General features: G+C 38.1%; 1 protein-coding gene across 1 annotated transcript in view; it reads left to right on the plus strand.

Moving 5' to 3' along the window:
- The window catches only part of LOC109246432 (cAMP-specific 3',5'-cyclic phosphodiesterase 4D), an 856,695-nt gene that overhangs the window by 513,835 nt on the left and 324,278 nt on the right, over positions 1–18,582 (plus strand).

Genomic DNA, 18,582 nt, shown 5'->3' on the forward strand with positions numbered 1-18,582 from the left:
TGTATGCAAATAGAAAAGAAAGCCATCCAAGGTACATTTAGGACAGACATGATTCGCCTAGCATCCCACAAGCCAGAAGCAGAAAGCAGTTCTAGTTTTCTTGTCTCTTATACTAACAGGGGTCATGGAATACTCTAAATAATTGAGATTCTCAGAAAATCTCCAAATCTCTCTTTGCCAGTAGTTTCAACATCAACATCAACATCGCTCCCCCAGTGGTTTAACAGAGCTGCTAAATAGGTGATTCATTAAATTCATTTGCACATACCTGTACCTCTTGTAGAAGGGCTAAGAAGTAAATATTTTTAACGTGAAATAGACTGATCAGTGGAAAGGAGAATTAACAATCAGATTAAGAAACAAAAGCACAAGTGATATTAGAGTCATGAAAGGCCACATCTACTAGAACAAAAAACCATCAATGACCTTAAGTCATCCCCTGTGCTCTTACAAATCTATGTTTAGATCTGCAGCTTGGATCTGGACATCTGATAGAGGCAGACATGAGCAGGGACAAGAGGAGAGTGCGGTCTCAGCTGCTGTGTTACGACTAAAACCTGAGCCTTAGCACCTCAGTCGTTGTCAAAGTAAGCCTAGCAATACCCACTAGAAAAGCAGGCTGGAACCCAGGCCTTAGGAAGGGAAATGAGTGCCACCAACAAGTCAATACACTGGGATATAACTTTCTAAGAACCCCATTCATGCCTCCTATTGCACAGCATTTGTGTAAAGCTTTTCAGATGTAAGAGATGTGATAACTATTGTTTTTACTGTCCTACAGCTCATCTCCATTAATTCTATAGGGTAAGTGAGGAGAAATGCCACCAAATAAGGGAGAAAGAATTGAAGGTTCAGGGATTAGAGGCCACACACACACAGGTGTGCGAGCACACACACACACACACACACACACACACACACACCCCCGGAGACTAAAGTCTGGAGTAATATAAGTAACAAGTGAGTAATTGATAAGATTTAATTTCTCTTAGGCACTTAAATGTGCCATGTCGTGTTCCCAGTAAGGTACATGTGTTGTCTCACTTCATTCCACAAAACAACTCCATGAGGTAGATCAACTGTTTTCTTTCTTTTACAGCTGAGGAAACCAGGCGAAGTTTGAGAAACTTGCCCAAATTTGGACCCTGGCAGTCTGTCCCAGAGCCTAGACTTCTAAGTAGTCACTCTGCTACCTCTAGTTTCCTGAGTAAATCCTCTCATGGCCACACAGGGAGGAGTGTGCCCTAATGAGAGGTGCAATTCTAAAATTTTTTTGGATGTTTATTTATTTTTGAGAGAGAGAGAGACAGAGTGCGAGTTGGGGAGGTGCAGAGAGAGAGAGAGAGAGAGAGACAGACAGACAGACACACATACACACACACAGAATCTGAAGCAGTCTCCAGATTCTGAGCTATCAGCACAGAGCCCGCCGCGGGGCTCGAACTCACAGACTGCGAGATCATGACCTGAGCTGAAGTCGGATGCTTAACTGACTGAGCCACCCAGGTGCCCCAAGAAGTGCGATTCAATAGATTTACTGTCCTGCTGGGCTCAACTCCGAATCTTTCCCTGAAAAGAGATCATTTTGTAATTTGATGTAGAACATGGCTTGGTGGTCAATGAAAATAGAAACTTACTAAATAATACCTAAACTGTCATCTAAACTAATTGGTATTGGTTTAGAGCAGTATTGAGCAAGAATGCCCAATTGTAAGTATTTCTTATGTTAAGAAACAATGAAACAAACAATCCCTAATTGGTGAGTTAAGTGGCCCAGCTCTATCCTCTCACTGGGTTTTGTTTGTGGGCTTCCATCTGGCTCATATCATCTAGCCAAATACATTGGTCATGTGGTTTTATTTTACTGCCAAAATGTTGCTTCTTGGCCAGCTGTTCAGTGGAGCCTGAAGATTGTCTGAGCTTAAAGAGGTCAACTTCATCCTGTTCCGTGCCTATTTATTCCACTGGCATTGTTGCGAATATTAAACTGGCCTTCTTAACCATATTCCAAATGGAGAGTAATAGCATTATTGAAAATGGGAAGAAATAGTTACCTTATAGGCCACATAACAGTCATTATAGGAATAGCAGAGAGGTTGACAATCACTGCATATGTGGGCAGAGGTAGCATAGTAGAGGGGGAAAGACTTTGGCTTTAGAGCTGAACAGATGAAGTTTGAATGCCAACTCTGCTGCTTTCTTGACTGAGTGGTTTCCCTAACTGTCATCAGTAGATTCCATGTCTATAAATGGAAAATATAAATGCCTACTTCACAAAGCCATTGTGCCCTTCAGCAAAAATATGTATTTAACAATCAGCTGCTTACCCCCTCTTTCTTTTATAGCATTTCCCACAGTTCTCTTACCATTTCACCAATTTTGTGATGCTCTTAGATAGGTTTATAGGTTACCCATCGTCATTGGGGCTGCATTTGGTTACAGATTAGAGCAATACAGCTGGCGGCTTGCAGGTCAAACATCTGCATCGTTGGAAGGTGGTGTGGAGTGATGGTTGGGAGCTGGCTGGCTCTAGACCCATACAACTGAGGTTCAAATTTCCATACTTTCATTCACAGCTATGAGACATTGAAAAGTTATTTAACTTTATTGCTTCAGTTTCCTTATCTGTAAAATGAGATGTTGTGAGGAGTAAGTGTGTTAATCATATGTAATTCCTGGCACATGAAAGCACTAAAATAAATGTTAGTTATTATTAATACTAGAATGTAAGTTCCATGTGACAGCGATTTTTGCCTTCTTTTTTCCACCTCTTTAACGCCTGTAAGGGTGTGTGACGTAGTGTAGGTGGTTGATGTATACACATTGAATGAATGAAACTATCAGCAAATATTTCTAGACCACTGACAAGAATGGGGACACTCTGCTTCCTTTTCCAAAATTCATGGAAGAGAGAGTTAAAGTTGGAGAGACCTAAGAGTTCATCTGCTCAAACCCATCATCTTACATTGAAAAACCTAAAGATCTAGAGAGACCCAGGTTATGAAATTTGATGGTGTCACAGCCAGACCTGTACAAACCATGGTTCTGTGTGCTTCTGCACGAATTTTTTTCTCCAATGTCCCACCCCCTCACCTCAGTGCAGATCCCATTTAAATCAATGTCTTTGGTAAGGCGGCAAACAGAATGATTTGGTACCCACTTTCTACAACTAGGGAGGAGTGCAAGAGTCAAAATTGGGTAGCCACCATGAAAAGATGGGCTTCTAAATACTAGAAAGAGTCCTCTAAGGAAGACTACACTCAGACACTTTATCTACAAATCTAAAAATCCCATCCTACAACAGCTGCAATAGGGATTTGGAAGAGCCTTTTCGTAACTAGGGTTTTTGCAGAGGGCATTAGCTAAGATTTTCTAAATTGAAAGAAACATATCTCAAACATCCAAAGGAATCTGTGCAATTAGCAATGCTGACCAGACACAGAGTTAAAGAGGGGAAGTAGGGCTTGTGAGTTCTCTGTACTATCAAGACAGTGCATGCAGCAAGCACAGACAGAAAGATATAAAATTGTGTGTGGTTATTATAAAAGTACTGATGCTATTAGGTGGCTGGGAGCTACACACCAGCCTGGAGCACGGTCAGATGTGGACTGGCAGGAGATGCAGAAATCAAGGTAGCAGAAGAAGGAAAGATACCTTCCACTGCTGAGAGTTTGTAATCATGCTTGTGAGTATTTCTGATGGTCAACATGAGAGCCATACTATGCTTAAAACTATAAGTGTAATGGATGTGAGTATTCGTGGTGAATAAAGTTTACAATATTGTCATTATGTTGATTCTAGATTTTTAGCTAGTAGAATTTGGGCTATAAGTCATTAAACTGAGGAAATCCCAGCACACAGTTTTAAGGGCTAGTACCTTAATTGAGTGGGCCAGAGAAGACTGTTCAGACTGACCATAGCAAATAATGAACACTTTCCTAGAGGGGGAACATCTGCTTCTGCACACCTTCATTTGCTGCTTCTCGCTATGGAGGCTCCTGCCCCTGTGTGCTTTGCCACCGCCGAATACCCACCTCCTGCCTTGCCGGTGTCCCCTCCTAACCTCCATTATGTTTTTCACATTTGAACCGTAATTGAAGAGCTTCTCTAATTTTCTTAACAAGGGGCTGAAGAAAGCCTCTTAATTTCTGTAAGGCTGAGTTAGATAAGTGCCCAGAGTGACTGTGAATCAGAGCAAAAGAAAATCTCATTGGCAAGGGAGACGACATTATGAAACTAATAAACTTGTCAAATTGTATAGTTTGACACCTAATGATAATGTAAATTTGGAAGGGGAACAACTAAAATATTGCAGAGAAAAGATGGATCTGTGGATCCTGAACTGAAGTCGGATAATATGTATCGACTTATTACTTTATTTTACTTTATTTATGTAAAGTACATATTACTTTAATTATGGGAAGTCAATCAAATGTGAAAGGCAGATGTTTCAAGAGCAATAAGTATGTAAGCCCCTTTGTGAAAAGAAAACTGGAGAGTGAAAAAGATGAACGTTGTGGTGGGCTAAAGGAATAAGTTAAAAACTAATGTTCCCATGAACAAACACTCAAATGTAATCAGAACTCACATAAAAAGATGAATGCAGGGGCGCCTGGGTGGCTTTGTCGGTTAAGCGTCCGACTTCGGCCCAGGTCATGATCTCACGGTCTGTGAGTTCGAGCCCCGCGTCGGGCTCTGTGCTGACAGCTCAGAGCCTGGAGCCTGCTTCAGATTCTGTGTCTTCCTCTCTCTCTCTGTCCCTCCCCCACTCATGCTGTCTCTCTCTGTCTCAAAAATAAATAAACGTTAAAAAAAAATAAAAAAAAAAAAGATGAATGCATTCATTCACAAACTATTTTTGAATGCCTATGATAAGCCTGTTCAGTAGTGGGCTGGTAAATGTTAACAGCCAGCTTTCTGTGAAGACACCAAAAGGAAAAAAAAAAAGGCTGTTTGTAATATTTGCTGATTTCAAAACTCCTCAAATCCTCCCAGTGGCCCATTTCAAGCTGTAGAGGTCACTTGATGGAGAGTTGGCAAGAGGTGCATTGTAGTGCAGGCAGATATGTTGATGTAAATGAACTCAAGAATGTACATAATGTAACAATGTAGTCAAAGTGCTAGGAACTAAAGAGTTTCGAATGTTTATTACTAGTGTTTTTAACATCATTTATTTAATAAGTTTATATCATTTAACTTTTTTAACGTTTATGTTTTTATTATTTTTAATATGAAATTTATTGTCAAATTGGTTTCCATACAACACCCAGTCTCATCCCAACAGGTGCCCTCCTCAATACCCATCACCCACCCCCCATCAACCCTCAGTTTGTTCTCAGTTTTTAAGAGTCTCTTATGTTTTGGCTCCCTCCCTCTCTAACTTTTTTTTTTTTAAATGAGACAGAAAGCATGAGCCAGGGAGGAGCAGAGAGAGAGGGAGGCACAGAATCTGAAGCAGAGCTCCAGGCTCTGAGCTGTCAGCACAGAGACTGATGTGGGGCTCGAACCCACGAGCTGTGAGATCATGACCTGAACTGAAGTCGGATGCTTAACCGACTGAGCCACCCAGGTACCCCATATCATTTAACTTTTTACAGTTGTAGGTATAATGACCAATTTAGAAATACTCCTGAACATGGAAGAGTCTGCTTTTTCAGCTGGTGTGGACAGCTCTACCACACCCCTTTGTCTGGTGTTTTACTAGCCACCTGACATTATTAACCTTATATTAGGAATATAATGATAAGGAAAATGGATGAGATCTTTGCTCTCACACAGCTTACCTCTTAGTGGAAGAAAGCATAAACAAGTTAACAACTAAATAAAACAACGTAGGTACTGAGACAGGAGATTCTGCTTGAAGAAATCAAGGAAGCCTTCATAAAGAAAAGAGCTATTTAGTTACATATAATTGAAGTGTGTCCATTCCATATATCCATGAGTACATTTGCAGTCCTAGGCAGGCAAGACATAACTAAGAATTGCACCCAGTTGATGGAACCACATGGATATTCACCTCATTATTGACTGTGTTCTTGGTCATATCAGACTCCAGTCTCCTCACTGAATTTGTCTTTGCTTCTCCTTAACTGTAAACATGCAAAGAGGAGAAGGAAAGGGGAGTGGATATCATACTTTCTTTTACCTTGTTTTGTGTAATCCTCAAAAAGTTCCATGATATAAAATATTAAAGTTAAAAAAATGAAATTTAAAAATCAATAGTAGTAGTATATCCTACAGTAGTACCTTTTTTTGGCTTGGTTTATCTGTCCATGTCAGCCCTAAAAATAGAGATGTCATAAGCTGGGAGAAATAATGTGATGCATTTTTTTTTATTTTCAAAAGTTATCATACAAATTTAAAATGTTGGATTACAGGGAGAGCTAGTCAGCCCAACTTTTCTCTAACACATAAATTTTAAGATGGTGCCTGTAAATATTAGGCATCTAATGCTTGTTGCTTGATCCCTTTTGGCAATTAACTTGTCTTTAATTGATTTGTGGATTATCCACTTGAAGTTGCTATGGATAAAGGAATGCAATGGCAGAATTTGTTTATATAGGATAGTAAAATGGATTGGCTAGGAAGAGAGGTCTAACTTTGTAAAGTATCCTTGGTTTCCAGAGGTTTTTCTTTTCACATAATTGCAGTGTTTAGATGGATGGAGAGTGAAAAACTAGCTGAATCTGATTAGTGTTCTCATCTAAAGGGAAGATTTATGTCCTGTTTAGGCATCACATTAATTTGATGATGTAAGTACATTCTCTAGTGAAAGAGTGGTAATCATATGAGAGAGAAAACCATAACAGAAAAATCCTTTTGCCATTTTTGGGTTGTACTTGATAAAAAGTTCTCATCCGTGAGTTCCACAAAGCGTCACTGTCCCGATCTCAGATGAACTGAAAGACAAAAACATTTTACTGCTCCTATAATTGTTTTACGTATGTATATACTTACCATTTCCTAGAAAATGACTGGGTATTTTCCCACCATAACCTTCTGTAGCCATTTGTTATGAAGTTCAAAATGTGTTAAGCAAAGCCAGTTGCCAGCTGCCAGTGGTGCTGCTGCTGGTGGTGGGCACGTTTTTGTTCTGTGTCCCCTTGTTGAGGAAGAGGATACTATACAACTTCTCTTGTGTGAGCTACTCCCCTAACCCTTGGCTGAGATACTCAGGGACAACCACCGTCAGGTGCCTCTTCCTTTTTTATTTTTTTTTCCTTTTTTTAAATATGAAATTTATCATCAAGATGGTTTCCATACAACACCCAGGGCTCATCCAAACAGGTGCCCTCCCCTCCCTCCCACCCCCCATCAGCCCTCAGATTGTTCTCAGTTTTTAAGAGTCTCTTATGGTTTGGCTTTCTCCCTCTATAACTTTTTTTTTCCTTCCCCTCCCCCATGGTCTTCTGTTAAGTTTCTCAGGATCCACATAAGAGTGAAAACATATGGTATCTGTCTTTCTCTGTATGATTTATTTCACTTAGCATAACACTCTCCAGTTCCATCCACGTTGCTACAAAAGGCCATATTTCATTCTTTCTCATTGCCAAGTAGTATTCCATTGTGTATATAAACCACAATTTCTTTATCCATTCATCAGTGGATGGACATTTAGGCTCTTTCCATAATTTGGCTATTGTTGAAAATGCTGCTATAAACATTGGGGTACAAGTGCCCCTATGTATCAGCACTCCTGTGTCCCTTGGGTAAATTCCTAGCAGTGCTATTGCTGGGTCATAGGGTAGATCTGTTTTTAATTTTTTGAGGAACCTCCACACTGTTTTCCTCTTCCTAAAGAAAATCCATTTGGACTGAGACAACAGATATGTCAGAGAGATCTCACTTGCAGAAATGCCAAGAAAGGTAAAGAAGAAATTATTGGCAGGGGAGACAATTGTCTTCTGTTTTGAAATGAACTTGAAAGGCTTAATGTTTCTGTTAGCTCTAGATGACTTAAAAATAGCTATGTTGCCCACCCAGTATTGGTAAAAAGGAAAGGGACTCTCTTTTCTTGTTAGATTATTTGTATATAGCCCTTAGTGCCCCATGAGAATCTATCGGTTCAAGATGATGGGTGTGAATGTGCAACTAGCTGAGAAAAAAAATGCTTAGCCTTAGCCATATTCGTATAACCAGCCCTCGGATCCAGAAATAAAACATGACCAAGGATACCCTTTCATGCTCCCTGCAGTCACAGTGCTTCCAAAGATAACAACTATCCAGAATTCTAAGAGCACAGAAGGTTTTTTTTTTTTTTTTTTGCCTGTTTCTGAACTTTTTTATGAATGAAATTATATAATAGAAACTCTTCTGTTTTGGCCTCTTCCCATCAACATTGCAATAATAAAATTCATATACATTGTTTTTTGTGGTTGTAGATTGTTCATTCTCATGATAATATATCATGAGTGAATATACTGTCAATTACTCATTAATGTTATTGTTGACTCATAGTTGGGTATTTCAGTTTGAGGCTATTATGAATAGAGATGCTATGAACATTCTAGTGTATGTCACCTGATAAACAAATGACTATGGTCTATGTGTAAGTGTGAGTGCATGTACATATGCTGGATGTATCCCAAAGGGTAGAATTTCTGGACTGCAGTTTATGCATGTTTTTAGATATCACCAAATAAGTTGCCAAAGTGATTGTACCATTTATATAATTTCTGAGGCAGTGTTCCAGTTTTCCACATCCTCGCCAAAGGGCAGGCCATCTAGGTATTCCATTTTCAATGACAGCATCTTAATAAATGATTACCTAGGAGATGGATATTCTGATTCATAAAACCTGATTTTCCAGGAATAGTATGGCATTCACATTCTGTTTCTCCTCGTGGTGAATAGAACACACCTATGGAATGAAGGCCTAGTAGAAAACATGACACATTGTGCAGAAACAGAATTGACCCCATCTTTGATATATATTCAGTTTAAATCTATAATCATATTCTTACACTTTATCCAGATTGATTTGTCAACCCAGCAATAACCATTGTGAGTCAAAACAATTAATAATATTTTATTCTATTTTAAAATGTCCATCTCCTACTTTTGGTTCTAGCTATATATCCTATGCTCACTTTAAATGAGGTTTTCCCTCCCATAAATTATTTCTTAGAAAAGTTGTTTCGGACTTTTCCTAAGCCAACCTAACCTGTTTAAACACACTAGCAAATACATAGGCAATGTAAGTTATTATACAGTACATTTCCTTTATTCTCTTTCTTCTTTCTTTCTCATTGTGTCTTTATTTATTTTTTTAATGTCAAGATCCTGGTGACATATAATCCCCTTTTGTATGTCATTCCCTCTAAAGCTCATCATAAACTGATTTATGATACCAGTCTGGTTTCTGGTACATCAAGTAAGTAAGCTGACCCTGGTTCAGTTTGTACCATGTCAAAGTGTGATCATTAATTTTAGACAATGACTGAAGACATTTAGCATGTGTAATAACTGTGGTTCCTATTTCTCGAGGCTTTCAAAATCCTATCCTATGTCTCTCTAATTGGCGGCATATTCAGCAGAACACAAAGGAAAGTTAAGGCAGTAGAAATGTATTCTTGGGGTTTCATGACATGAAACAATGTATACTTTATTACTGGACAGATATTTTATTTTTTATTTAGTTAATGTTTACTTTTGAGAGAGAGAGACAGACAGACAGACAGACAGACAGACAGAGCATGAGTGGGGGAAGAGCAGAGAGAGAGGGAGACACAGAATCAGAAGAGGCTCCAGGCTCCGAGCTGTCAGCTCAGAGCCTGACGCAGGGCTCAAACTCACAAACCATGAGATCGTGACCTGAGCTGAAGTCGGACACTTAACTGACTGAGCCACCAGGTGCCCCTCTGGACAGACATTTTAAATCATGAACTTTGAAAATAAGAGTTTCTATATAATGTCACCTGACTTGAAAATTAGGAAAGGAGTTAAGGATTTATAATGTTCTCTTTTAAATTTTAATCTCTACCTTAGTGGGCTCTTGAAGTTGTTATATTTGAGCTTCACTTTTAAATTCCTCAGAAATGAGGTTTTACTAAAAATATAATCCTCAGAACCAACATTTGGTGCCTGAAACTCCTTGGATCCCACTGGAACTTGTATTAATTCTTCCAGGTCCCGAAAATGTTCTTCCCAATACATACCAAATTGCAGCCTAGGATAGCTAATCATTTTGTCAATGGTAAATTAAAATTTATCACTGAGCTATGGTAAATTAAAGTCTACAGAATTCACTTTAACCAGTGTTTCAGACTATCAAATCTTTTAGCAAAACTGCTAAAGAAGACCGGAATGGCTTATCTTTGTTTTCATTCCCTGTTGTCCTGCCTGCTGGACAGGGCAGATATGAAATATTCAAATTCATACAGAAAGGGGAGTGCTAGGGGTGAGGATCATCCTTTAAGTAGATAATCAGCCTATAGTCATCGAATGCAGATGGGTCCACCAGGCATGATCACAGTCGACCTCCATTTGGGAACTTATTCTGAGACAGTGGTTTGTAAAAGAATCTGACAGCAAAATAAAACTTTGGAAAATAAAATAAAGGGCATGATTTTTTCAGGCTTTATTTTTACCTTAGAAAGCTTTTTTTTTCCTTTTCTTCTTTGTTTTCAATCATTTTATTATATTTAAATAAATAGCTTATGCTTGGTACTAGAAACTGAAGAGAAACTGACACTTTTGCTGAAAGGAACAAGACATTTTGTAATTAAATACTAAGTTCTATGCCTTAGGCCAGTGCCTCTAAAAATTGGATGTACACCCATCTCCTGACGATCTTGTTACAATGCAAATTCTGAATGAGTAGGTCAAGAATAAGGCCTGAGATTCTGCATCCCTAGCAACCTCCAAGATGGTGCTAATGATGCTGGTCCTTGGACCCTGGGATGAGTAGAAAGGGTTTAGGATATTGGAAGTGCAAAGGAGAAATCCATACTAAGAGGTCACCAGTCCTTCTGCAGGGTTAGTACTGTCACCATCGTGGTGGAAAACAAGAAAACTCAGCTGGTAGTGATGGCACATGATATGGATTCTATAGAGCTGGTAGTCTTCCTGCCTGCCCTGTATCATCAGATGAGGATCCCTCTGCATTATCAAGAGGAAGACTAGGCTGGAGCAGCTGGTCCACGGGAAGATCTGCACCACGATCCCCTTCACACAGGTGAACTCAGGAGACAAAGGAGCTCTGGCTAAGCTGATAGAAGCTATCAGTACCAATTATAATGACAGATATGATGAGATCTGCCATCACTTGGGAAGCAACATCCTGTGTCCAAAATCTGTGGCTCACAGTTCCAGACTAGAAGAGGCAAAGGCTGAGGAAGTAGCCTCAAAACTGGGCCAGGTGTATGCTGTTGAGTTTTCTGTGTGTAGAAGCAATGGTCTCCTTCAAAAAAAAAGAAAAAAAGAAAAAATTTTTAAAAAGAATAAATTTTTCAGAGAGCGTAAATTTTGCAAATAAAATACAAATTTCTACCTCCATGTGAAATCAGTCAAAATTCAATTGTGGTCCCCCTAGTAGGATCCAAAACTAATCCTAATTATTGTTAGTATAGTAGAGACTTCATAACAGAATACACTGATACACTGACAAAATGTGTAGACCCTGAAAATGAATCATGGGGGTTCTTGTAAATGCTTAAAATAAATACATATCTGTAGTTTTTAATGGTCTACTCCTGGTTTCATTGATAGAAACAGTGTTAAGATAAACACCAATGACAGGGAAGATGAGAACGAAAGACAGAGAATATAAGCTTTTTTTTTTGAGATGTTGAGAATGAGGTTTCCAGAACATTTGCTTTTCCATGAATTATTTAAACCACTGAACAAGAGCCCTAAGACATATCTAAAGTAAGAATTTAAGAGACTGAGTCTGAAACCTGGCCTCATCCTCCAATATTGTTTCCATCCTCAGAGAAAAATTTATGTTTCTGAGAAAACTGACCAGTATCCTATATCACTGAAAATATCAGGAAGTTTGTGTTAAAAGTTCAGTGATTGTTGGCCACACTTCAAGCATTTTTACTCATCTTTTATGATCAGTTACAGGGGAGAGAGGAAGGCAAGGGCCAAGACATTTTTTTTAGCTTTCCTTTGTTGAAAATGAAAACTAAGGGATGACTAAATAGATAGAAAGGGTTTTATTATAACACCCATGAACAAGTTCTTTCCATAAATTATTTTGTATATTATATGAAGGCTAATATATTTTTTCATATTCCAATCCGACATCAGACTTCATTTCTTTTCTGTTTGTTGTATAACTCACCGCAGAAAATATGATTTCTTACTTTTTTTTAACGTTTATTTATTTTTGAGACAGAGAGAGACAGAGCATGAACGGGGGAGGGTCAGAGAGACAGAGACACAGAATCTGAAACAGGCTCCAGGCTCTGAGCTGTCAGCACAGAGCCCGACGCGGGGCTTGAACTCACGGACCGCGAGATCATGACCTGAGCTGAAGTCGGACGCTTAACCGACTGAGCCACCCAGGCGCCCCTAATTTCTTACTTTCAATATAAATATTCTTTATTATCATAGTGATGAAGTCCCAGCACTTCAGTATTTACTTAGGTTACTTTTATATGGTAATGATAATATGAACTCTCCCAGTGTTTGCTTGGAAGAGCAGCAGCTCGCTCTACTAGATTTTCACTCTCGTCTTTGCTCATCGTACAGTATCAGGCAAGGTACTTAACTTCCATATACCTCAGCCTTCTCACATGAAATTGATTGTGAAAACTATTTAACGACTCTATCCCTTTAAGTTGATAGAAATAACATTACAAAAGTAAAAATAACTATAAATGACCCAGGGTATTTACCTACATACTTCTTCATAATCAAGCAAATATTGATGATATTAACACCAAGCTCAGGAAAGATCAAAGATGATCAATGAATAGTTCAATTAAAGAACAAAGAATAGTTCAATGACCCCTTGAACTTGTATGCAATCCAGTCATTCATTTAACCAATGTATGAGCATGTATGATCTGCTAGACACACGAAGCCCCAAATTTTATGTGTTCAAGTCTGATATACGTTGCTTAAATCAGAGGTTGGCAGACTTCCAAAAGTGACTCTTTTGCTAACATTATTCTTCTGAATAATAGTAATTATTCTTTCGATACACTTAGTAAGTAAAAGCAAGAGTATGGCTCTGAAAATGAAGACTACTTTTGTCTACCTTCTATTATTTGGTGCTTTAAGACAGAAACCTCCCTGATGCCTACTTTCAAATGGACTACTGTGAAATATGTGGGTTATTTACTTGTCCAGTTGATTCAACTGATTGATGTCCAACTAGTAATGAGTTAATCTCTGTCACAGTACCAAAACAAAAATTTTGATACTATTAAGATAAATTTGATCATTTTAAGGTTTCAGTTTAACAAATGAGAAAAACAAAAAGGATTAGTAAAAAAGCATGAAGAAGCAAGTCCAAATATAGTTATTCACAGTTTACAGAAGAGGATGTCTGTCATCTCTCAAGAGCCAGCAGACCACCAAATATCCACATTAAAGATGAACGAAAACACTGGGAGAAATGATCCTGGTAAGAGGCGCCATATGTTGTAGATTCTGGTATTTGTTAGAGCTAAACAAAGAAGCTGAGTCTTTTCCGGGATGGGTCTTGGAATAAAATAAAGTGAGAGGTTATGCTAAGTATGAAAGTAGGTATTTACAATGTTCTTTCCCATTAAGATCTTCAGAGATATTTAAGTCATAAGAAATATCAGCATTGCTTTCAAGTACCTAATTCAGCTTAGAAAACAAATCGTTATCGAAAGAGCGTTTAGAACATCATGAATTTAAAATGAATAGTTTAGCTTCATGACTGAGCAGAGGTTCCTAAGTTCAAATTGTGGCTGTTCCATTTATGGGTTATATGGCCTTTATTAAACTTCTTAAAGGTACTCTGTTCAGTTGCCTCTGTACCTACATCATCCACTGCTGTATTAAGTGAGATGATGCATGCATACAGTAGTGTGGCATATAGAAGCAGTTTATGTTAATTATCATTACTTGCAAGAATAAGCTACAGATTTCTTTCCATTGAAGGTAAGCTTAAGTGTCATAACAAGCTTGGCTATAGAACAAGAATGAGTCTCTCCTTTCTCTTCTGTAGTGCCCATTATTAAAAAGAGGGAGAGAGAGAGGCAGAGGGAGAGAGAGAGAGAGAGAGAGAGAGAGAGAGAGAGAGAGAGAGAGAGAGAGAAATAACAAGCACCAACCACTGACCCTTTAAAAATAAGTGGGATTTATGGGGCACCTGGGTGGCTCAGCTGGTTAAGTGTCTGACTCTCGATTTTGGCTCAGGTCATGATCTCTTGGTTTGAGTCTGAGCCCTGCATGGGGCTCTACGCTGACAGCTCAGAGCCTAGAACCTGCTTCAGATTCTGTGTCTGCCTCTCTCTCTGCTCCTCCCCTGCTCTCTCTCTCTCTCAAAAATAAATAAACTAAAAAAAAAAGAACTGGGATTTATATCACACATACATACATGCATATGAGCATATAGGTATGTCTTTGGATACATGTGTATATTTTTGTGTGTGTCTGTGTGTGTGTGTGTGTGTGTGTGTGTGTGTGTGTGTGTACATACATACCACTGCCTGGGAAATTGGATTTCTCATATCTGTTAACTATAACGAAAAGCCAGGACCTAGTCAAGTGTTATATATGCAAATGATGTTCAACATATATTTACAGAATTTATTTATTTTTACATTTCAAATTGATGTTACTGATTTTTCTACTTGAAAATCAATTACAATCACCCCTTTACTTTAGTGAATGGAGCTATTTTAAGGGACTCTGGGCCTCGTATCAAGTAAGATGAGCCCATGTACAACTAAGCTCTTCAGTGGATTTAAGTTACATAACTATTAAAGGAGCCTGTAGATCATCTAGTATCCACCTCATAATATGGTTTTCTCACTCTCCGTCCTTCCTTGCAAATGCAGCTAACTCTGTGTATCAGTTTATCTCGTATTTGTGTAGAAAAATGGCCCCCAAAGAAAGCTGACTGCTAATCTAGAACTGTGCTCTCCAACAAGACAGCCAGTAGCCACAGAGCACTTGAACTGTGGCTAATACATGTGAGATGTGCTGGAAGTATAAAATGCACAGATTTCAAGTACGAGGTGGGAACAAAAGTGAAAAACATCTCATTAGTAATTTTTATTACGATTTCTTGTATAGGTGGTAATATTTTGCACCTATTGTGTTAAATAAAATATATTATTAAATCAATTTCACCTGGGGGGCTCCTAGCTGGCTCAGTCTGTAGAGCGCGTGACTCTTGGTCTCAGGGTAGGTTCAAGCCCCATGTTGGGTGTAGAGATTACTTAAAAATAATTCTGAAAAAAAATAATCTTACCTCATCTTTAAACACTTTTCATGATGTGGCTTTTAGAAAATTTAATATTCCATGTATGGCCCCTATTAATGGTTCACATGATATTTCTGTTGAACAGCACTAATCTAGACAAAAGTGACTAGAAAAAAATAGCTAAGAAAATAATTCATAGAAAAATTATTTAAAAAGTGTGAAATTTGAAGTGATAAATAATAAATCCTATGAACAAATCCAGTATAGCCCACAATATGCTTGTGTTCAGGAAAGAGAAAATATTTTCAAATATTTTTGAAATGTTCCAGTCAGTGCAAAATTGTTCACCAAGTGAGAATTAAAATGTTAGCAAACCAGAGCTGTTAATGGAAGTCAGATTCCAGGAAAGGCAAGAAGACTAAAAACATTTCTATAAAGTAACAGGGTGAAAGCAGCAATGAGAGTATTTATTTTAGTAAATTTTCTAAGGGAAAAGTATATGCTATAGTAGTATTAGTGAATTTGCAGATTTGTGAAGATCCTAGATGCATTTGGATGTCAAGGATATAAAGAAGTCTTCCCCAGTATTTTTAAATAATTTTTAAATGACCCTTTTTAAGCTCAAGACTGTAAGGCTTAGACTATAGTGGCCCACCCTTATCTGTGGGTGATACGTTCCAAGCATCCCAAGGGATGCATGACACCACAGATAGTACCAAACCCTATATATGCTTTTTAAATTTTCTGTACATGCATACCAATGATGAAGTTCAATTTCTTTTTTTTAATTGTTTTTATATTTATTTACTTTTGATAGAGACAGAGCACAAGTGGGGGAGGGGCAGAGAGAGAAGGAGACACAGAATCTGAAGCAGGCTCCAGGCTCCGTGCTGTCAGCACAGAGCCCGAGGCGGGGCTCAAACTCACAAACCATGAGATCATGACCTGAGCCGAGATCGGACGCTCAACTGACTGAGCCACCCAGGCGCCCCTGAAGTTTAATTTCTAAATTAGGCACAGTAAGAGATTAACAACAATAACTAATGATAAAATAGAGCAGTTTATGACAATATACTGTAATAAAGGCTGTGTGAATATAGTCTCTCTCTCCAAGTATCTTATTATACTCTACTCTTCTTCTTGTGATGATATGAGATGATGAAATGCTTGCACGATGAGATGAAGTGAGCTGGATGACACAGGCATAGTGATGCAGCATTAGGCCACCACTGACCTTCTGATGATATGTCAGGAGGATCATCTGCTTCCGGACTGTGGTTGGCCATAGGTAACTGAAACTACAGAAGGAGAAACCACTAATAAGTGGGGGAGCGGAGAGGCTACTGTATTTCATTAACTCTTTCAAGGTTTCACAGCAATTTTGAGCTATAACAAGAATTCATCCCAGTGTGATTCCCAAGTTCCTGTGACAAAATGTCTCATGAGACCTTGGTCCCTGGAACTGCTCTGGAAAATAATGCTTTCATGCTCAAAGAGTTTTCAGAAAAGCTATGTATTCTGTTTCCCTGTGGAACATTATCCATTCATTAGCACATTAAAGACCCTGGGAAGTACTTAAAACCTATTGAATTTTGTTACATTTCTTTCTCAAACTTATTTTACCACAGAACACCCTTCCCCTTCACATGGGTTTTTTTTACGGCATGTCATGTGTACATGCTGGAATCAATCATCTAGAGAGCACTGCTGTATGGAAATACTGAAATATATTCAACTGCTTCCTATGATCTGTTATTGTTGATTTTTATTATTGATAACAAGTGAAAATGACTTTGGGAAAATATAAAATATTCAGGAAGATATGTAATATGATGTTTATATGGCTCCTTTCTAGCTTGATCAGAGAATCAAACCTGGGATTTAAAAACTTAGATGCATTTCTTAGTTATAATATCCAGAGTGTGTGATCCAGAGAGATTCAAAGAAAGCTGTATTTAGGATCATCACTGTCTACAAGGAGTCTGTTGTCAGTGTACATAGAGTAGGGTTTGCTTCTAATAAAACTAAACTTCTAAGTAAGAACTTGGAGAAGCAGTGGCACTATGACAAACACATCACTGCCATCAGAAATCTAATGACGGTACAGTTGGTGCTGGTTACCTAATGGACAGAAATGTCATAATGTATTTCTTAGTTTACATTATTTTTTTATTTTCTGACTTTTTTCTATAAATTGTGCTAAAATGCCATCAAGGATCATGGACACAGATTATTGTCTATAGTTGCTACAGCAATGAGAAATTTGTAAGAGTCAAAATAAAAAATAAAACCTTGTTATTTAACTATTCTTTATTTGGAAATTGAGCATTTCTTCAAGACATGTATGTCTCTGGGAGCTTGGAAGCTGCATACTTACCCTGGAGTTCCTGATTAGTATCCGAATCCCATTTCTTTCATGTCTATCTGACTTCCATTATCTTGGATTCAAAACATGATCCTCTAGCTTCCTCTCAGAAAGAAACCATTTAGGAACATGAACTCAGGGTAACAAGTTTCAAGAGCTAATGACATGCATTCTTCCAGCTCTGCTTAGCCAGACATTCTTTTGAGATAACCAGCTCCTTTGGAGTTGACACTTCAATGAATCCTAAAATACACTAAACAAGGATATGAGACTATTGAGCCCTTGGTTTCCTTATGCAAAATGTAGTTCACTGAGAAGACTGTCTACACCAAGCCATAGGCCATATATATATAGACATAAATACTATACACATAAACATGTGTGTATATATGTATATATATATATATATATATATATATATATATATATATATATATGACCTCTGCACTCATGAAAGACTGATTGGGATTGAGAACCTAGATGCTAGTTCTGAACTGTGCCATATAGCCTTGGATCTTTCTCTCTGCTCTGTACGTTAAGGCCATTTTTCTCTTTCCTCATCAGCTCACAAGTTTTCTGTGTGAATCAAATAAGATGTGTTTCTTAAACAGCATAGGAATATAAAGTTGTATTGTGGGATGCAACATTTGCTGGTGGCCATCATAGATTATGGAACCTTAAAGAATCCTTGAGAGATTGTCTTCAACATTCATAGGAAATCATATATGAAACTAGTGGTTCTCCTGATTTTTCACTTAGGGATTTCTCTAGGTCTCTTTCTCACAACATCCCTCCCCACTACCAAAGAAAAGTAGTTTACAGTAATGTGTTGCATATAACGTGAATGAGGATGGGAATGAGGTGG

Source organism: Panthera pardus, unplaced genomic scaffold, assembly GCF_024362965.1.
Source record: "Panthera pardus isolate Hobbes unplaced genomic scaffold, ASM2436296v1 HiC_scaffold_2, whole genome shotgun sequence".
Classification (NCBI taxonomy): Eukaryota; Metazoa; Chordata; class Mammalia; order Carnivora; family Felidae; genus Panthera; species Panthera pardus.